Here is a 6,094-nt window from a genome sequence, read left to right as displayed (position 1 = left end):
TTAAGCAGATGTTGATGGAGTTGGAGTTGGATCATTTTTGGGAAGAGGTTCTGTGGTTGTCTCTTTAGCTGAATGGCTTGCAACGAAATTCTGAAACCGCGGATCACATTCTCTCAGAAACTTCTCCACCAAGGAGAAGTGGTCAATCTTGTCGTTCTGGTCAGCAATAACTTTGGATTGCTCAGCTTCACGCGCATCAATTTATGCATCACGCCTCAACGATTGAGCAGCCTGTTCTTCTATCATGCGTTGAGCTTCATTCAACTGTTCTTGGAGAGCCACAAAGGTAGAAGAGTCACATGCTTGCTTATGCTTTCCATTGACAAGGCAGTCCTTGAGGCTTCCAACTCCATAAGGTGTTCCTCTTGAATCATTCTCAATGGACTTGGAAATAAGAGAAAAGTTAAGATTAGAGGATAAAAAGTTAAACCCCAAGACTATAAATGTGTATTGGTTTTAAAAAAAGTAACCTCATGGAAAATTTCTGTATATTCTTCTGTTGTGAGGTCATGTGGCCGTGATTGTCCATCTGACACAACAAAAGACTTTGCCTCGAGCTGAGACAACCTCTCTTGAACAGTCTTCTCATATGTTTCTGCAATCTTCTCTGCCTTCCGATCAACATATGTACCATCAGGCTTCGTATGTGCCTTGATAAAAACCTCACCAAGTCGGACTTCTCTTCCCAATTCCTCAACCAGCAATGTTAGCAAAGAACGAGAGATTAACTAAAAAATAACAACTATGTAAGAATTGAAAGTGGAAAAATAACAGCTACTTAACCATTTCGTCTTGAAGCTGTCGATACGAATTTGGCCCTGAGAGGTGGACGTGAGGACCTAGGCCGTTACGGTCAGACATACGGGCATCAGAGTAGGTTTTACTCCTTTGTTGTGCTTCTTCAGTGTCCCAGTAATCCTCCATCGTTTTCTAGAGAGTGTTTCCAATCCAGTTTGGTTGAACTCGACTAGTCCTCACAGTGTTAACCATGTCTTTGATCCGCTTTTGACAGATTTCCTCAAAATAAGCTTGAACAGTCCCGGTTATCAAAGGATCCCATGTGTGGGTTTTCTAGAGAAAAAAAGAAGCTATTGTGAGTGAAAAGAAGACATGTAAAGCTATGTATGAAGGCTATGTGACATAAATCCTTACCGCGAACTCAAGGAAGTATCTTTCTTGTTTGTCCCGCGGCACACATGTCCAGCTGTAGTAGGGACCTTCAAATTAGTTTAGAAGAATTTTTGTAATCTTCCGAACAAGTTTCGATCCTTTGTCACGGGTAAACCTCCATACACATGAACCAATAAAACAAGTAAGTAGGTTACTTCAAAGCTCCAAACACATGAACCAAAAGAAACAATAAGCATACACACAAGACAAAAAAAACACCATTGCAAGAGAAACAATACGCATACGCACAAGACAAAAAACACCATTGCAAAAGACACCATTGCAAAAGAAACAATACGCATACGTACGAGTAACCTCCATACACATGAACCAAAAGAAATGAGATCAATAAAAGAGGCATCAGTTTCTAGAAAGAAACACTACGCATACGCACAAGACAAAAAACACCATTGCAAAACATTAACTCACCAATTTCTCTTCTAACATTCACAAAACACCATTACAATACATGAGAAGAGGAAAAATCATACCATTGGGTGTTCGGTATAGGTGCGGGAGAGAGGACGGTCGTGAACTTATCCCTGTTTGGAACCAGAATCAGTGCATTTAGAGCACGCAACAGGTCCTCCTGGAGTTCCGGCAACACCGGAGAAGATGAATCTTCGAAGTTGTTCCCTTGAGACAAAGGATGCGATGGATGCGATCGAGTTTGAGAGGGTCGGACTAGAGAAGGCGGAGGGTCATCCTGAAGACCGGCATGAATCTGTGGATTGAAGTTGACTTCTTCTGAAGGAGTCCGGTGTAGTTCGGGTGGAGGTGGGTGTGTAAATGAGTTCTGAAAAAGTTGTTGTGGCGGAGGATAGTTCTGGATCTGGGCTGCTGATGATTGACGTTGCAAATTGGCGACTTGTATTTCAGGCGTTTGGAGAGGAGGAGGAGGATCTTGGACCGTCGGCGTGAAGTTGTACTGACTGGGCAGAGTGTTAGGCCGTCGCTTTGGTGTTGCCCCTCTCGGTCTCTGAGCAATGTTAGGAGCAACTTTCCTCTTTGTTTCTCGATTTGGCATCTTGTTGGTGATTGATAGAGAGACTGATAGATTCGAAGATAGAGAGAATTCAGATGAAAAGATCGAGAGAGTAGGGTTTGAGAGACTAGAGTCGAGGAAGAGTTGAGATGTTTCGAGTCTGCGAGGTTAATGGTTTGATAAGTGAGACTAGAGTTTCGTAGATGTTAGTTGTTAGTGGTTAGTGGTTAGTGGGCTTAGTTAGGTGTGAGCTAAGTATTAATTAGGCCTTAATTAGGTAAGTGGGCTACGTATTAATATTTAGGCCTTAATTAGGTAATTAGTTTATTATTTTGGTAAAAATTATAATTACAAATTTAAATTATTTTGGTAAAAATTAATACTTATTGAAAATTAATTTAAATTACAAATTACAAATATAATTTATTTGGGTTTAAATACTGATATCTGTAATATATTAATCATAATGATATATATATATTAAACATAATAAGCATATGGATCTTCGTCTTCTTCTTCATCATCAGAAGAAGATAAATTACACAGGAATTCATTTTCTGGATCCGCATCTCCAACATCATAATCAAGCTTTACTGGATTAGCTTCTTCTACCAAATTGTCGACTATGAGATCTTCAATTGTAGTTATCAATACAATATCATCAGTTTCTGTTTGCAATAGAGTCGGTTCGTTGTTTTCGTACTCTCCTGAAATGTTTCCTCTAGGATTTACTTTTAGAACACTGAGTCACTCCCGCTTTGGTTTCTTTATGTATAGATACGGAATATAGCAAACTTGATCCGCTTGAAGTGTTGTTTGCAAAATCATAATTTAGTATGGATAGTTACATTTATGTGTAAATATCTAAATTATATGGAGTCTTTACGTACTTAAAATAAATGGTTCATATTTATTGTATTTCCTCGATGAGTTCACGTCTGCAACACCACTATTGCTCTTCCGAGTGCTTCTACCGAGAACATGATCATACCACTTACACTTAAAAAGTGTGATCTTCAAGTTTACCATCCCCTCATACTCAAGTTCTATGATATCAGTTATGTTCCCGTATAAATCCGCGCCATCAGATGCATCAGTGTAATTTTCACCAGTAGCACATACACCATAGTTACATGTCTTCCGTCCAGCACCGTGAGTCTGCGTATGAAACACATAGCCTCTTGTATAGTACATTGGCCAAGTTTTGACCTTATGCAAAAGTCCATGCACTATCTCTTGAACCCAAGTAGGGAATGGATTTGTGGCGTTCCAGTATATAACACGCATTTACATAAAAACATCTGTTTCTATTTATACATAAAGTATAAATAAATGCATTAATAAGTTTTGCAAGTTGTGTAGACATACATAATCTTTCACCCACACATGAAATTCTTCAGCTCGTTTCGTGGAGAGTTTTTTTTTGGTCAATCCTGGATATTTTGTAGAAAAAGAATCCTCGAACATACTAACAAAGCAATATATATATATATATATATGAAATAATTGTGGATTTTCTAAATGAAAATGTAAGTTGAGAGTCTTTTTTATATACCTCTTAATTGGTTGAAAATAGTCACAATTTCGTAAAACATATGCATGGGCACATTGATAGTCTCTCTCTGAAAGCCATATGTCATGCATTTCCCCACTTGGACGACCGACATGAGTAAATATATTAGGTACTCCAGGGACATGAAACGCAGGGACTTCACCTTCGTTGAATCTTGTTAACCTGATCAAATGAGTTAATTCAAATTAATGATTTACTTTGGTTATCTTCAATCTACTTAATTATATATGCATTTAATTACCGTGACTTTGTTTGTATATGATCGGCAAAGTAGTGCTCTGAGAAATAAGCAATATCGTCATTGATATATGATTCAACAATTGATCCTGCCGCAAATATTTTGTTCTTTACTTTTCCTTTCAACTTTTTGAAAAACCTTTCAAAAGGATATATCCACCTATACTGTACAGGACCTCCCAATTCTGCTTCATATAGAAGATGTATAGGCAAGTGCTCCATCACATCAAAGAATGATGGTGGAAAGATCTTTTCTAAGTTGCATAAGATTAAAACAATGTTCTGCTTTAGAATCTGAATGCGACTTTTTTGCAAAGTTCTCGAGCATAAGTCCCCCTACAATATATATATATATATATATATATATATATATATATATATTAAAGAAGTGTAAAGCTGAATGTATCTTATTGACAGGAATTACATCGTTCTTATACAGAGACTATAAGACTATGTAAGGAAAACAAAATATACACAATAAATAGAAAACGTTGACAGCGGAGATTAGATGATATGATTTGTGATTGAAGCTGTTAGATGATACGATGGAGATGATGATCTGTGATCAAATCTGTTTTCCTTTTATGTAGATCCTTAATACGCCCCCTCAAGATGGAGGGACTAAGGTGACTCCAATCTTGTTGCGCAAGTGATGAAAGATTGCACGAGGGAGAGGCTTTGTTAGAGCATCTGCAAGTTGGTCTTTTCTGGAGACATGTGAGACACGAAGTTTTCCGTTTTGAATCAGCTCACGAATAAAGTGGTAGTCGATGGCGATGTGCTTCATTCTGGAGTGGAAGACTGGATTTGCACATAGATAAGTGGCTCCAATATTGTCACAATAGAGAGTTGGAGCGGTATGTTGCTGCAGACCAAGTTCAGAGAGAAGAGAGCATATCCATATGATTTCAGATGCGGCATTGGCTACGGCTCTATATTCTGCTTCGGTTGAAGACCTCACGACGCCCTTCTGCTTCTTAGATGACCATGAGATCGGGTGACTACCAAGATATATGACCTAGGCATTTGTGGAGACGCAGTCAGTGACATCGCCTGCCCAATCGGCGTCGGAGAAACCATGTAAACTCAAAGGATTGCCTTTACGAAAATATAGACCATAGGAACTTGTGCCAGCAAGATACCGTATCACTCTTTTTGCTGCTTGCCAGTGATCGATAGTTGGAGAGTGCATGAACTGTGACAAGCGATTTACATTATACGCAATATATGGGCGAGTAAATGCAAGGTATTGGAGACTACCCACCAATTGTCGAAACTCAGTTGGATTGGAGTGTGGTTCACCTGATAATGTGAGTTTCGGACTGGTTGCCATTGGTGTGGTGACTGGTTTTGCATCCTGCATTTTCATCTTCAGCAAAAGATCTAAGACATACTTTCTCTGATTCAAGTGAAGACCATGCTCTGTTCGGATTGCTTCAATACCTAAGAAATAAGAAAGTTCACCCATATCTTTGACAGAGAAGCGTGTGCCCAAATTTTGTAGAATCCGTTCAACAACCGCATCATTGTTCCCTGTGACAATGATATCGTCCACATATACCAAGACATAGACCAAGAGACCATTGTGACGAAGAACAAACAATGATGTGTCGGAGAGAGAGTTGTGAAAACCAACACTTACAAGATATTGTTTAAGCTCCATATACCAAGCGCGAGGAGCTTGTTTGAGGCCGTATAAAGCTTTTCTCAAATGACATACATAATCCGGATGATCAGGATCAACAAACCCTTCTGGTTGAGAAACATACACATCTTCATCGAGGTTACCTTGGAGAAAGGCGTTATTAACATCAATTTGACGTAGAGGCCATGATTTGGAGACTGCAACGTCGAGAACGGTTCGAAGTGTGGTGGTTTTGATGACCGGACTGAACGTTTCCTGGAAATCAACTCCTTCTTGCTGATTGTAACCCTTTGCAACCAGCCTCGATTTATATTTATCAACACTGCCATCGGGAAGAAATTTGGTGCGAAAAATCCACTTGGTATCAATAACATTATATGAAGGATGCGGCGGTACCAGATCCCAAGTGTGATAACGCAGCTGGGAGTTAAATTCATCAGACATAGAGTTGCGCCAATGTGGATCACGGAGTGCTTGCGTGACG

General features: G+C 39.2%; 1 pseudogene; it reads right to left on the bottom strand.

Annotated features, from left to right (window-relative positions):
- On the bottom strand, positions 1-993 carry LOC147928754 (uncharacterized; annotated as a pseudogene).
- Positions 994-6,094: the final 5,101 nt, after the last annotated feature.

Source organism: Camelina sativa, chromosome 14, assembly GCF_030686135.1.
Source record: "Camelina sativa cultivar CO46 ecotype springtype chromosome 14, ASM3068613v1".
NCBI classification, from domain to species: Eukaryota; Viridiplantae; Streptophyta; class Magnoliopsida; order Brassicales; family Brassicaceae; genus Camelina; species Camelina sativa.
The sequence above is the reverse complement of the archived record's forward strand: the minus strand, read 5'-3'. Positions and strand labels throughout refer to the sequence as shown.